General features: G+C 33.9%; 1 long non-coding RNA gene across 3 annotated transcripts; it reads right to left on the bottom strand.

Moving 5' to 3' along the window:
- Positions 1–9,493, bottom strand: LOC137834500 (uncharacterized). 3 transcript variants are annotated; one of them, XR_011084904.1, is made up of 6 exons: positions 9,477–9,493; positions 9,322–9,378; positions 8,418–8,531; positions 8,108–8,184; positions 7,217–7,289; positions 1–299 (listed from the first exon to the last, which is right to left on the bottom strand). It is a non-coding gene; the product is annotated as an uncharacterized lncRNA (long non-coding RNA). The 3 variants fall into 3 exon arrangements; XR_011084903.1 differs by having other exon boundaries at positions 9,322–9,381; XR_011084902.1 differs by lacking the exon at positions 9,477–9,493 and having other exon boundaries at positions 9,322–9,451.
- Positions 9,494–16,644: the final 7,151 nt, after the last annotated feature.

Below are 16,644 nucleotides of genomic sequence, written 5' to 3' on the forward strand. Positions count from 1 at the left end.
GAAACAAAGAGCACTTTTTGATTTGTTATATTTTGTAGAATACACGTATCCATAGGAAATTGGAATACTTTTGGGTTAGAGTAACACAATAACAATTTGTATCTCAAACATGACCTTTCCATCAATGTGTATTTATCAATGCAAATATAAAACCCACTATATATACTCATGGTTTTGTAGGAATAAAAAGTGAAAGCCATTGGTTAGTTTATATACCATCAAAACACTACTTGTCCTCATTTGGAGACTCCGCAAGTGAAGGATCATTCCCAGCAACACACACCCTCTTGTAGATCTCTCTGCATGGAACCATATGATTAAGCTTCAAGTTGAAACATGGCATATAATAAGAAAACAGCCACTCTCTCACCATAATTCACTTCACCTTAACAAAATCCAAACATTAAAAACGAAAAACACCATGCGATCTTCTCAACCCCCAAACATAAAAACCTGTGGTGAACCATGTAAATGAAACTAGATACTCTCTCCTACTCATTCATACAATTTTTAGACAAACACTTAAATATAACTTAATGGTTCAGTTGATCATGTACACCAAAAGTTTATATGAATTGGACATTTCTAACTATCCAATTTATAAAATATTTACTTATCGTTTGATAATATCTTAAAAAAACAGATAGAATCATTTTCCTATCATAAATATCTTTGAACAAATTAATATTGTGAGGAATGACAGAATGATGCATGTCTTTGAATGAAGAAAAAGCACAATAGGCTTTCCGCAGGACATTATTTTGATTCACTAACTCACTTTACTTTTATAATGTGCAAGTTTCAAAACTTTCAAATTCCAAAGCACCAAAATGAGAGTATCCAAGACCAAAGGTCCTTCGGTCATCATATACCCTTTGCTATTGCACCTTCAAGATAATGTTTTCCTAAAGACCAATGATATTTCCTTTTAAGTTATATATACGTACCTCACAAAATTGCAATGGTGAACACTATATTGGTATGGAACCAACTTTCCAAAACAGAAAAAGGAGAACCATGAAGCTCTACGCATGATCCTTTTTCCCTTGCTTATATCACAAAGTTTCACTGCATAAACACACTCACTCATCACAATACTGCCAAGAAGATAAAAACATGCAAACACAAGTATGCATGCAATGCGAATAATTCATAAATGACTCAACCTCTATACTTCTGGTTTAAGAATTTACAAACCAAACTTAAGAAATGTTTTAAGAAAACTTACAAAATGAACTCAAGGCAGAGGTTGATCATCAAAGTTCCGAGCATAGTGAGGGTGAACCTGACTTGTGCTTGTTGAGGTGTCACCCTGTTGTCGCTCCATCATCATGGTTAATTTTTGCTCCATGAACTTTATTCTATCCTCCAACATTGCACACTTTTGATTTGCTTGAGTAGCTATTTGAGTTACTTGATCGGCTCTTTGAGTTGCTTGATCGGCTCTTTCATTTGCTTGCATCACTTGTTGATGAAGTTGTTCATTATGAGAAAAGTAATCACTGGAAGGAGCAAGTATTGAAGGTTGGGTTAGGGAAGACACTCCATGGCGAACGTTGGAAGCCAAGTCTGCAGTCCCATAACATCGACCTCTACTCTTGCCTCCAGCAACATCCTTCCAGCATTGAAGTTTTGTTGTTGGATTGATTGGTTGGCAGTTGGAAGTTGATCCTTCAAAGTTGTCTGATTGGAGGGCTTTCAATCGCTCATGGTAGGTTTCCTAGTTCATTGTGAAAATTGTAAGTCTGTTTGGCACGACTAAGTTAGGAATATAAATCATGTATACAAAAGTAGAGCAATAACTTACGTAAGTCTGTTTGGCACGACTATCCACCCAAAGTCCATCCTTCTTAGTGTGTGTGGCCATGAATAATTCATCGGGTTCAACAGGCCGACCAAATTTCCGTTCCTGAAATAAATGGAAAAGTTACCAACATTAGATATTATCTACTAAATTTAAGCTTATGCAAAGAAATATAGATACTTACTAGGCTTAATGCAATGTCGAGGTGTGATTTACGACCAGTAGAGTGCAATGCCCCACCTCGAGTTGATGACCTATTCAATTTATTTTGGATTGATTGTTCTTTGAACTTTTTCGAATCCCAATAGTCCAAGAGACCAATCCATGCTTGTTCACTAATCCAGTTAGGTCTAGTTGCTTTCATCCTAGCTTTACCAAGCATATCAGAAAGGCGTTTTCTCACCTTTGACTCGTACACTTTTCTAATTTGCCACTCATCATGAGGGGCCCAAGTCACTCGAGTCTGTAAAAAGAACAACAAATTTAAATAAAAGTTAATGAACATGCTTAAATGGAAATGAGTGAAAATGCTATGTTAAGATCACTTTAAATTCAGTCCACCATTTAAGTTGGACTTCCTCTGGTGTTTCGTCATAGTGATAGTAAGGACCCCTAAATTGTGACCTAATTGCATGTCCAATTGCCTTAGTAGCACAATGATTAGGTGTCCATCTACAAAACATGCAAACCAAAATGTTAAACATGAAGTATAACAAACAATTCACAATAAAGTTCAATGCGATAATAAACTTACCCTTTACCCACTGGTCGAATGATGACCCTCCCACTACCATCATGTTCTTCATCAGGGATATCATGATGTGTCATGGGTTGTACTGGCGTATCAGGGGAGGGTTGCACTGATGCCTGAGTGGGCTGAACTGATGTATGAGTGGGTTGCACTGATGCCTGAGTGGGATGAACTGATGTAAGAGTGGGTTGCACTAGAATTTGAGGAGTCACATGAACAGATGGAGCACTAGAGAAGTGAACTAATGAGGGAGTAGATGTGGACTGTAATGGGGGACTCCAAGTGGGAAAAAGTGTCGGAGTAGACAAATATTGGACTGCTGGAGCCACGGGCGACAAGACTGGTATAATACGGGAGGTAGAAGGAGGAACATTGTCTTGCCGTAGTGCAGAACGAAAGGATGAGGAGGGGGTTGAGGAAGAAGGGGTCGAAGGGGTCAAAGAAGAAGAAGGGGTGGAGGAAGAAGGCGTGAAGGATTGAAGAAAACGGGATGAGCCAGAATAAGGGATGGACCCTAGTTCTATTGCAAGACGACTATGCATAAATGTGTGAACTCCACGCCTAGCATTGTTATGTCCGATAACAGAACCATCCCTTCCTCTAGTCCTAGGCATTTCTCCTGGAAAAAAAATGGCATCATCAATTAAGTTGGGTACATTTTCATATTAGTTGTCAAATAAAAAAAAATATTATACATTAGTCATCAGTGTTTTCAAAGTCCCAATTGTCCATGTCATTATCATCGTGTTCTTCATCATCTTGACTTGATTCATTGACCTCATCTTCATCATCATCATCGCATACTGTTTCAATAACATCATCATTGACAAGTTCAACAATTAATGTTTCAGCTAAGCCTTCTACTTCCTCAATTCTTGTAATTGGTAACACGTTAGGCATTTCATCAAACTGATAAGGTAAATAATCTTGTATGTTATCAACTTCAACATGACCTCGAGGTTTTGTTGTGATTGCCACGTTCCAACCACGCAAGTTCCTACATATCTTTGGATAAGGCACATAGTAAACTTGTCTTACTTTTTGTGGAAGAATGAAGGGATCATATGGAATATATCTTCCACTCATCTTGATTTCTACAACGTTATATTCTGAATGAACTTTGGTGCCTCTATTATTGGTTGGATCAAACCAATCACAAAAGAAAAGAGGAATCTTCTTACTCAAACCAAGATATTCTAATTCATAAATATGTTTGATGACGCCAAAAAAGTCATCTTGTCCTCCTTCTGTTACACCTTTTACATGCACCCCACAATTTGTGGTTTTCTTCCCTTCACTCCATGACTTTGTATGAAACTTGTATCCATTAACGAAGTACATGTTCCACGATGTTGTAGATGAATTAGGTCCCCAAGCTAATGCTTTCATGTTTGGGTCAATCACCCTATTCCTCTCATCATAAACCTATGAAATAGTTACATAATTGTTAAATTAAGTAACACTTACTTAGTTGTTAAATTAAATAATACTTACATAGTTTTTAAACCATTCTGGAAAATGTCTATGTATATTCATTGAACCCTCTTCGTTGTTGTTAACTTGTAAGAACAATCTTGAAATAAATAAGTAATCAGTCATAAACTGCACTTTAAACATAATCAATACAAATTGTGTTGTTATTAACTTACTCAAGTATTGGTTTAACTTCATTGCAATTGATGAGAATATGTACATGGGCAGAACGATATTCATCATCATTTAGCCAATATTCTTTGCATGATCCACTAGGACGACCACATTTGTTGAGAACGGACAATGTTGATTCAACTCCCTTATTTGAACTAGTCCGAGGATCATTTCTCAAACTTGTATTTGACAACAAGCTTACATGTTGGAAATAATGAGAATAAAAATAAGTTATTTCACGGTGTAAGTAGAATGCACATATTGAACCTTCTACCCTTGCTAAATTAGCCACTGATCGCTTTGCATCTCTCATCAACCTACACCACATGTCAAGTTTTAAGTATTGAACAATAATTATGAACAATAAAACTGAGGATTAGATTATTACCTTTCAAATGGATACATCCATCTATATTGGACAGGACCACCAAGTATTGCCTCAGTAGGAAGATGAATAACCAGGTGTTCCATTGAATCAAAGAAACCTGGTGGGAAGATTCTTTCCAATTTACATATAATGATAGATATATTCGCTTTCATTCGAATTAAATCATCCATCCTCAAAGAGTTACAACATAAATCTCTGAAAAACTGAATTATTTCAGCTATCGCATTCCAAACAAATTCTGGTAATGAACGAAATGCAATTGGTAGTAAACACTCCATGAAGACATGACAATCATGACTTTTCATACTATGCATACTCCCTTTATCAATGTTTGCACACCTGGCAATGTTAGAGGCATATCCATCAGGCATTTTTAACTCTATAATCCATCTATAAATTGATTTTGCATCTTTTTTTGTGAAAGTGTAGTTTGCCTTTGGCTTTCCTAACTTCCCATTTCGTAACTGAACCAATTCCAAGTCACCGCGTCCACAAAATTCAGCAACATCCATTCTTACCTTGTGATTGTCCTTTGTTTTATCCTTGACATCCATCACAGTATTGAAGACATTATCAAAAAAAAAAATTTCAATGTGCATGACATCAAGATTGTGTCTTAGCAAATTGTGTTTCCAATATGGCAGATCCTAAAAGATTGATCTTTTTGTCCAATTATGATATTGTCCATACCCTAATAAGGTATCAAATGGACCATCAGTCACCTTTGGAAAGTCTCGAATAAATTCCCACAATTGCTCTCCATTTAGGAAATTAGGAGGCCCATCCGACTCAGTCCTGTTTTTCGTAAATCTCCTTTTGCTTCTCCTAAATGGATGATCAGTAGGCAAGAATCGACGATGACAGTCAAACCAACTACTTTTACCACCATGTGGTAATGTAAAAGCTTTCGTGTCCTCCATACAATGAGGACATGCTAATTTCCCTTTAGTCCCCCATCCTGACAACATGCCATAAGCTGAAAAATCATTGATTGTCCACATCAAGCAAGCTCGCATGACAAAGTTTTCTCTTGTAGAGATGTCATATGTCATTACACCTTCATTCCACAATTGGTTAAGATCATCAATAAGTGGTTGCAAGTAGACATCTATTTTCTTAGTTGAGTTACTTGGGCCAGGTATGAGACAAGTTAGAAACATATATGGTTTGGTCATACACACTTCAGGGGGCAAATTATAAGGAGTAAGAAATACAGGCCAACAAGAATATGGGGATGTTGAAGCTTGGACATAAGGAGTGAACCCATCAGAACATAAACCAAGTCTCACATGTCGTGGGTCAACAACAACATTTGGATATATCTTATCAAAGTGCTTCCAAGCTTCCCCATCACATGGATGTCGCAGTATGCCATCTTCTCTTTTGTTTTCAAAATGCCATCTCATTTGCTTAGCAGATTCTACTGATGCATACAGTCTTTGTAATCTTGGGATGATTGGCAAATAAAACATTCTCTTCTTTGGAATTTGTTTGTATCTTCCCTTGTCACCTTTAGGAGGAAAATACCGAGGAAGATGACAAAATTTACATTCAGTTAAATGGTTGTCATCCTTGTAATATAACATGCATCCAGCTTCACAACAATCAAGTTTTTGGGCTTTCAATCCAAGACTTGACACAATTTTTTTAGCTTCGTAGTAGTTCTTTGGTATGCAATTATCTTTAGGAGCTACATCAACTAACAATTTTATGAAATGGTCTAAACATTTTTCAGGTGTATGCCAATTCGTTCTAGCTGCTAGTAGTCTGATGGCTACTGATCATTTTGCCTCGGTAGCACCATCATAAATGGGTTCATTTGCAGCTGCTAACATATCATAAAACCTTTGGGCTTCTGCATTAGGTGACTCTACTACATATTCATCGTCGTTGTCCATGTGATCATAATGATTTGTTATGTCTGCTTCTTGCATGTATGCATCATACACCATATTAATCATTAAACCAATGTTATCAACTGGTTTCGTTCTTCCATGGCTACTGGATGCATAACCAACATTGTCCTCACTTGACATCTCTTCTCCATGTTGAACCCAAACTGTGTAGTTAGGTTTAAAACCATATCGTAGCAAATGAGCCCTCACATGTGATGGTGGAAGAATTTTCTCACAGACACACTTTATGCAAGGACACCTTATCCCTCCTTCTATAGTATAAAAAGTTTGATCCATTGCCTTCGAAACAAACTCACTTACTCCAGTAATGAATTGTTTGCTAAGTCTCCTTGAAGGATCAAGTCGTTCATACATCCATCTTCGATCCATTTTTCTGCATAGAATATATGTATATAGTAGTGATGAAATTATTAGACAATATAACACCGCTCTATGAGTAGTGATATATAAGAATTATCAAACAAAACTATCATACCATATCACAATGGTGTGAAATCAGTTTTGACTTGTAAAGTGATTTTCAACTCAAAATATTGGTAATAAATTGGTTGTAAACCAATTTTTTTTGTTTAATTGGACGGTCTTGTGAAGCCACAAGATTTGTCAACAAAAAAACCTAAATACTTATCTCAACAGAAAAACTACAAGATATATAAAACCTAAATACTTATCTCAGCAGAAAAACTACAAAATTGACCTGAAGAGCTTACCACTGGAGGAATCTTATAAGTGATTTTTGAAGGAGTTGAAGTCTTTATGTGTTTAAGAGAGTCACGAGCTAACCTGTAAGCATAAACAATATATATAAAATTCATTTTGCATAAACAATTGTCTTGGGCATTATGAAGAAACAAAAATAAAAATATATTTATTTTAATGAAAACATAAAATAACGTTTAACACAAATTATTAAAACAATTAAAAGTATTTAATATATTAAATATTTCTTATTTAGTAATGTGTTTAAAATATTCATTAACAAATAACCTTCAAATAATTAAAATATTTATTAAAATATATTGAATGCGCTTATGATCATGAGAAAATATATTAAATATTCTGTAACTAGTATTTTTCTAGACATTTCTTAATACGTTTGTTACTTTTTAGAATAAGAATAAATAAAATAAAGTGCTTTTTGTTTTTGAAATTTCTTTTTGTGTGGATTCTGTCCTTGACTTCAAGTCAAGAACTAAAGATTGAGTCTGTGATCACATACTTAAATAGAAGAAGTTGGAAGATATGAATGAACTATTTTATTTAAATAAACTTAACTTTGACAAGGAAGCTTTCTGCACACCAAACTTTTCTTATTGAAAGGAAAGTGATCACATACTTAAATAGAAGAAGTTGGAAGATATGAATGAACTATTTTATTTAAATAAACTTAACTTTGACAAGGAAGCTTTCTGCACACCAAACTTTTCTTATTGAAAGGAAAGTGAGCAAAGACTGGGAGTTGTTGGAAAATTCATTTCACTTTGTTAATTTGAATGATGATTAAGCAAAAAGTTTATGTTGGAAGTCCTAAAGATGTGGCATATATGCAATGGAGGTAACATCACAAGTCCTAAGCTTTCTGAACACACACAGTATGTTACCATTGTGAGACAACATTCACAATCAGTATAACCTTCCCAGTGAAATCATTCAGACTCACATCATTTCCACGGATGTCCTGTAAATATAGTTCACAGCATAAACAAATATAAATTATCAAAGAAAAACTTCTTCCAAGCAGTTAAATACTAACCACAGATTAGCAATAACAACAAAATCAACAATATAACCAGACTTGTCCCAACATAACCTCATACTGTCATGTCTTATCTAGTACTCTTCCTATAGAAAATTTAAAAGAAAAAACAAATATATATACTATTCGTTGTCAAAAGAAATAGATTGGCTTACCTCAATTTTGTTTTTATCCTTGCATAATTCTATTTCTGACTTGTTGACATTCTTTATGCTTTGCTCGGTCTTTGATTTTAAATAAGCTTCCACTACTCCAACAGGTTTTGTCACCTTGAAAAAACAACATGGAAATGAAAAACTAAGCAACTATTAGACATAACAAATCTCCTAATACCTGTCTTAGGGTGCATAATAGAACTTCAGAAGGCATATTAGTAGGTATATACACAATATTTGTTTCAAAGTTCAAACAGAGCTTTCCCAATTCATCAAGGATAACCATTATTGAAGTGGACATACTGGTTTTTTTGCTAACACTGCTTCTGCACTATAGCTTAGTTAGTAAACCATTGATGTTTGTATTGTAATCAACAAGTTAATAACAATAACTTTGAAATTAATAACAATATTAATAACAATAACTTCTAAATTAATGGTAAAAAATACACAAAACAACAAGTTAGATGCTATTAGAAATTTGAAAAAGAAAACTCTAGTTTTGTCACTATTACAAAATACCTTAGGTTCTTGAGCACTAAAGAGCAGATAAAAGGCTCACAAAATGAAAACTACAGAACAATGCAGTTGTACTTTCTGTTCCTTTTTTTTTCTACTCTTTCTTCTATTTTATTTTCCATCATGAAGAATACACTTTTGGAGAAGCCAAGGTTCTTTTATTTTTTGGAAGTGACCGAGGAAAGTGACCATGAAGATGATTTCTATGTTGAGTCTGGTGTTGGAAGTGGGTTTGGTGAAGGATACAGTGGAGAGCAGGGTTATGAGAATGAGAAGCAAGTGGATATGGGTTGGAAGCTGTGGACATTTGTGAAACCTAGCCTAATCTTATTCAACTTCAAACACAGGATGCAACATCAAACACAGAATAAAATTCAGCACTAACCTTCTATCACCAGGTTGGTTTCCTCTGATGTCAGGTATCACAAGCGTTGCCCCCAGACTTCTAGCAACAATCATCGGATATTATCAGCAAACACAATCTGAAATCGAGAAGTTAGGGTTACTGCGAAAGATTAAGAAAGGAGAAGGGAAACTCACTGTGAGTACAATCGCTCAATCGCTCTCGCTCGCTCCGTCGCTCAATCGCTCCGTCGCACAATCGCTCTCGCTCTCGCTCAAATGCTCACGATCCACTGCTCGTTCACGGTCACGTTCAATCACGTTCCAAATGCTCAAATGCTCCACTGCTCAATCACGTTCCAAATGCTCCACTGCTCAATCACGTTCCAAATGCTCAAATGCTCCACTACTAAGTTGCTCTGCTCCACTACTAAGTTGCTCAGCTCCACTACTAAGTTGCTCAAATGCTTAAGCTTTTGAATGAGTTTAAGCCCCCAAAAATGAAACCGTAGTTGGGTATTTTGATTTTCACAAATTGTTTATTTAAATTTAAATTTAAAATTATAGCGGGGCTAAACCTTCAAAAATTTAAAATAGAGATAGTGTAGAGATAGTGTGGGTTAAGCCTTCAAATTTAAGTAGGCATAGCGTCAGCCAAACCTTCAATTTTATTATTATTTTTTTATTATTTTTTATTTTTAAGTTTGCCTGAGTATAACCACGTTTTACTACACTTTATTCTATTTTCTTTAATTGTGAAGGTTAAGCTAACACTATTTAGTGTCCACAAGTGGGCCGTCACTTTCCTTTGCAGCTAAATGTAGTTTTTCTTGTAGTGTTGAGCCATGGAAAGGATTTCCTCGGCATCAACCTTTGCTTAATTAAAAATAGACCTATTTCTATGCTTCTAAATCCTCCACATCACCGAGACCCAAAGACTTTTCCATAAACTATTACCCTCATTATTGAAATAGGAACAAAAGAACTGTTCAAAATGACTAATCAGGTCATTGTGGTTCCCTGAACTAATACAATGCCAACCACAAGTTCCAAACTGCATTTGACACAGTACACGTAATAATATTGTGTGAAGTTGTCTCCTCCTCCCTCCCACATAGGACGCATAGTGTGTCCCTCAAGATAACTCCCATTTTGAACAGATTTTGTTTGGTTGCTATCTTATTTGAAAAAACCCTTCAAACAAAGAACTGTGTTGAGAGAGTAACCTTTAAGCTCCACATCACAGAAAATGATTTAGATATACCCCTGCATCATGATTAGCTAACTTTGTATATGAAAATTTTACTGAGAAGCTATAAGATGGGGGATCTCTCCATAACCATTTATATTTCTTATCTGAATGTAAGGATGACTATGATATACAAACAATAAAATATTCTGCCACATACGTTTCCAATTTAAACAAATCCCTTCTCCAACTGAAAGTCCAATTCCAACCTTCCACAATAAAAGTGACAGTGAAGTAAGTGATGTTATTAGCGTTCCCAAACCCTACACAATTGAGATAATAAAATAAATCTTAATTATAGTATGAGCCAATAAGCATTAAATCCACGCTAAATCTTAAAAAAAAATAAAAATAATGATAAGGTAGTGTGTCCCCATAAGGGACTTAAGTTATGCATTTATTAAAATAAAAAATAAGCATTCAGCATAGGGTACAAATTTTTAAAAATTTAATAATTAAATTAAATGTCGTGTAATTGGGTGTGAGCTTAGCCGACGTAATCAAATTATATTTTATTTGTACTAATGTCATTTTGGCCTACACAATGTTGAAGTGCATATTTATGTCAACTTCGCATACACTATCTTATTTAATGTGATGTTTTTTTGAAAAAAATGCTATGAAATAGGTAGGTAAAGTTAATAAAACCAACATAGTTAATTGTGCCAAAGAGGAAAAAAACGAAACAAATAGTTTATGTTCTTTTTCATATGTACACAATCCCTAATGTTTGTTCTTCTGCCTATACGTTCTTCTCCCCATGCGCATTCTTACATCCTACCTTGTAAGTATCTCGTACTCTCCACTCTAGCTTGAATCGATGAACTATTGACAAACGTTATTATGTAACAGTTGGAAACGAGTGTGAGTTGGAATTGGGTGTGAGGTTAAATCAGTCACAGCTGGAGACAAAGGAAGGTGTTTGTGGTGAGGAAGGTGAAACTCTAATGGCGTGTTTGTTAAAAAATAAAAATTTTCATTGTGCACAAACAAAACACGACAATAAAGTATAAAAAAAAATTGTTATTCATTTACAAATTTCTTCTCCTTTTAGAAAAGATTTCCAAAGAAAATTATATATATATATATATATATAATTAACTAATCATAATTTACTTTATTAATCTTTTTAAACTCAAATTATTTTTCATTTTTATTTAAAATATAATTACAATCCAAATATAAAAAAATATAATCAAAATTATAAAAAAAATTAATTATTAAAAAATAACATAGTCAATCATATTATATGTGTAATAAATTATAAATAATAATAATAATAAATATATTTTTAATAATAAAAAAATAAATTTATATAATAATTATATTAATTATAAAAAAATAAAGATAAAAATAATAATGTTATTTAATATAAATTGTTTTTTATCAAATATTTATAATTATAAATACTTAAGTTTTTTTAGCAAATTTTACATCATTTTGTGTTTTTTTTTTCAAAGTTAGCTCTAATACTTTACCAAAAATAATATTTCAATCACTAAAAAATAATATTTTAATTAAAAATAATTATAATTTACAAATAAATCAATCAAATTATTTTTTTAAACATTTTTTAAATATAAGGGAAAATTTATAAACTTACATTTTTATCAAATAAAAAAATATAATTTCAATCGCACCCATCACATCATTCACAAACTTAATAACGTAATAACTGGTATCAAGAGCCAGTCTGGTATCATGAACTCTACCCAATTATCAGTCCCTATCCTTGATGGAAAAAATTACAATCGGTGGTGTGTTCAAATGGGAGTTTTGTTTGATTATCATGAGTTATAGGATGTCGTTGAGAGTGGAGTGTCTGCATTAGCTTATAATGCAACTGAGGCGCAACGAGTAGTGCATCGTGACCAAAAGAAGAAGAACAAGAAGGCTGTTTATCTCATCCATCAAGGGATGAATGACGAGACATTTGAGCAAATAGAAGGAGCAACAACTGCAAGTGAGGCTTGGATCATTTTTTCTGTTGAAGATGGTTGCTGCCCCTTCAAGATTGTGTTTGATGAAGACTTCTATGTACATTTCATATGTATTTTGCTTTGCTTTAAGTGTGTCTTAGGTAGTGCTTAGAGGTTGTCTAAGAGTGGGCTTTTTGTTGAGTAACTCACCTCATAACCACTGGCCATGTGATAAGAACAAGCATAAGTTTTCTTAAACTGTTTTTCACATGTTTTACAAAAAACACGTTTACTGCATAAAAATAAATCTTGTCTTTTCCAAATAAACATATTCATTTTTAAACTGATGCCTTGGCTAAGTCTTGTGAAAATTAGATTTTGTGCATCATGTATTTTGACTAAGTCTTCTACCTTTCAAAACGACTGAGTTTTATATAGTTAAACTTTCTCTGTTTTCGTTTTGAAAAATAAATCTGTTCATCTGTAAATGAATAGATTCTTTTTGTCTCTGGTGCCATGTCAAGCTTAAACGATTTTCAGTTTTATCTCTGCACCAGAATGGTTGACTAAGTCTCCTCACTTAATAGATTCTCTAACTGCTTTTTGAAAATAAGTCTGTTCATTTTATTTTCAATCTGTTCATTTTATAACAGCTTTAACTATTTTTCAAAATTCTGTTATAAGTTGGTTTTCTATAAAATGAAAACTTGTTTATGAGTTTAAAGATCGTTCATACATTTGCAAAAACAAGTTTTGACAGCAGAGAATTAAGAGTTTACAAAGGATTAGCATTTGTTCTTCAAAGATTTCGAAAATCACAAAGTGCTTGTTCTTGGTTTGGTTTCAAAAGCTTGGTGTGAGGTGCTGCTACTGTTCTAGCAATCTTGCCTACTGGTTTAAGGCAGATCTTTGTATCCTCAATCAAGTGTAGTCGTTTCACTTCTCATTTCTTGTAATAGTTTGGTTGAACACTCTTCTTGATAGGTTTTCTTGAAGAGTGTGTGTGGGCTGAAATAGGTTTTTTCAGCAAGAGTACCTAAGTTCTTGTGGGTTTCAAGAACAGTGGGAATTGTGTTTGTTTGTACTGTGATTTAGTGAATTTCACCTTGGTTTTAGGTGAAGACTGGATGTAGCTCAGTTGAGTGAACCAGTATAACTGCCCTGTGTTCATTCTCTCTCAATCTCCGCAATTAAGTTTCTGCATAATTGTTAAAACAACAAAGAAATAAATTTGTTCAATCAATAATAAATCTGTTCTTTCTGGGCTTAGTTCATACTGTTCTTAATTTCTGAAAAAGTTGTTTGATTCTGATAAGAACATATAAAATTTGTTAAAAGCTACTGGAACATATTGACTGTGATAGGTTGCTAAAGAAATTGTCAAAGCTATTAATTGAACCTTAAACAATTGCTTAAAATTGAAGCTTGTTGTTCTGTGATTCATTGTTCTTAATTTCTATCAAGAAGAACACTCATAGTTTGTTAAAAGCCACTGGAACAGGTTGATTGTAAAGGTTGCTCAATTAATTGGCATGCTATCATTTGAACCTTAATCACTTGCTTGAAACTGAGTTTGTTGTTTTGTGGTTCACTGGTTTTCGTTCTAATATCAGTGTGTGTGCATCTGGAAAATCTATCTGCATAATCTTGTGATTAACCTTGCTGTATAAACGCTTTTCCAACAAAAACAGTGCTGAAATAAATCTGTTCATTTTCACATAAACCGATTTATTTTCTGTAAACTGTGTTAAACACTGTTTCTGCGAGAAAGTTTTAAAAGGTCAATTCACCCCCCTCTTGAACTTTGGCACTATTAAACCCAACATTTTCAACCAATTATAAAGGTGATGACAAGATCAAGAGGGTGTGTCTTCAAACCCTAAGATGCCAATATGAACTGTTGCAGATGGAAACCATAGAGACTATTGATGTTTATATAAATAAATTTCTTGCCTTGACAAATCAGATGAAGACCAATGGTGAAACACATTCGGAGCAGACAAAGGTGGAGAAGATTTTGAGATCTTTAACTCCCAGATTTGAACATGTTGTTGCCGCAATTGAAGAGGCCAATGACATTTCAACAATGACAGTAAGGTTATTGTCTGGTTCCCTACGAGCATATGAGTAGCGGATGAATGATAATAAGATTGGAAAACCAATTGAATAGGCTTTACAAGCACAAGCCTCAATTGGTAGCTCCTATCATAAACACGGTAGTTGTAAGGATCGAGAAAAATAGCCTTAGAGTAGAAATGATACAATTAAAATGACACCTGAATATTATTTTATTATTAAAGTGAAAAAGCTATATAAATAGAAAATTAGTTATTCAGGTTTCATTTTAAAAGAACCACAATCTCTCTAGAATTTTCCTTTTCCTTTCCTCTCCTTTTTCTTTAAGATTCTGACCTCCTCGCTCATCTGTTTGACGATCGGAGTCTACCATTAGACTCCTGGCAGCGAGATATACAAGACTTCCTGATCAAAATCTTAGATAGAGTAAGTTCATTCTTGGCTCATTTTCCTTTGGGTTAGTTTTGATTTGGTTAGGGTTGTCTTTTAGTTAAGTTTGCATCTGAGATTTTTATCTTCAGAATTAGTCTCTATTAGATCAAGGTCATAGTGATATAGTTAGATTTGTGATCAGGACTTTGTGGTGCAGGTTGGGTTATCCTTAAGGTTTTGGTGGGTTGGAGCTCTTAGTGAACATATGCTAAAGTCCATGTAAGGGAAGCTAGTTTTATTTTTTTCATAGAACCCTAGGTTAGAAGATCAAATTTCTGCTTGCAGGATTGTCTCTTTTGAAGAGTAAGGTAATATATTGATTGAAATGGTTAATTCTGAATATTTTATATTGATTTTAAGGTGAATAAGTTGTTGAAAGTGTTTGTGATTGAGAATTGAAAGTGTTTGAATGATAATATAAATGAGTTGAACTATTTTTGAATATTTTGTGGAATTACTTAAATGAAAAGTTTGATGGGAAGTGATTGTTTGATTTTAGATGATGATTGATTTAAAGAGCATATATTTGGAACTTAGTTATGTGTTTAAGTGAATTGTGATACATATCTAGATTGTTTTGAAAGTTTAAAATATGATCTGATGGAATGGTTGAATGATGCTTTAATATGTTAAATGATGTATGTAATGAGGTTAAAGTGTGATCAAGACATAGTATTTTCAGGAAAGGAAATACCGTGTTGAGATTATTATTAGGGTGTATTGATTTGTGAGTGTCCAGTGAATGAGACGATCCTGACTCTACTGATATAATGGAATCACATAGATGAAGTTATTCAGTTGGTGAGAGTCGAAGGAGGTCCATTTGGCTGAGCCTGAGGTTTGAAAGAACTGATCAGAGCATATCAAATGGATTTACCCTATCATATGAAGATGATGAGATATTGAGATAATTATGCGCATGGTTGTGTGGGTTTCACAGCAATAATATGACAGGTGCATGTCTCTGGATGCTAATTTCAATACATGAGTCTTCCGAAAGTAGAGTCAAGTGGCTGAGTATGTGAGTCAGTAGAAATCTGACAAGAGTAATGTGGATGATGAACGTGATAGACACTTGATGGTTATGTGAAATGTTTGAGAAATTGTATGAGAATTTATGAATTTTGTGTATCAATTTGAAATTTAAATTATATAGAAAATTTTGTTATAGCTAGCTTACCCTGTTATTTGTTTGTGTTTGTTTCTTTATCTGTGATGATTGTTTTGTACACGGGAGCAGATGAGATTGCAGATAATAGAGCTCCTAAGTGAGCAACTAGAGGATGTGATAATTTTAATTTGAATGCTCTGTTTGTTTTTAAAACTTTTGATGTATATATTAAAATCCCTATGAAGAGGAATATTTTTTTTAGATACAATTATGAGATAGTTATATATATATTCATATGTTAAGTAGATAGTGTTTGTTTTACTTTTATTTTATTATATATGGGTAAAAATTAGGGATGTTACAGTAGTTCACGAGGCAAAGGACGGGGACGTGGTGGTAGTTATTCCTGCAAAGGTCGTGGTGGCCATAATCATGGAGGCCCGAGCAAAATACCACTGGTTCCAATCACAATCCAAGTTTAAATAACTCTTGGCGCGGAGAACATGGTCACGGAGGACAATGAGGCATTTATAATAAATCAAATGTTGAGTGTTATAACTGCCATAAACGCGACCATTA

This window comes from Phaseolus vulgaris, chromosome 5 (genome assembly GCF_000499845.2).
Source record: "Phaseolus vulgaris cultivar G19833 chromosome 5, P. vulgaris v2.0, whole genome shotgun sequence".
NCBI classification, from domain to species: domain Eukaryota; kingdom Viridiplantae; phylum Streptophyta; class Magnoliopsida; order Fabales; family Fabaceae; genus Phaseolus; species Phaseolus vulgaris.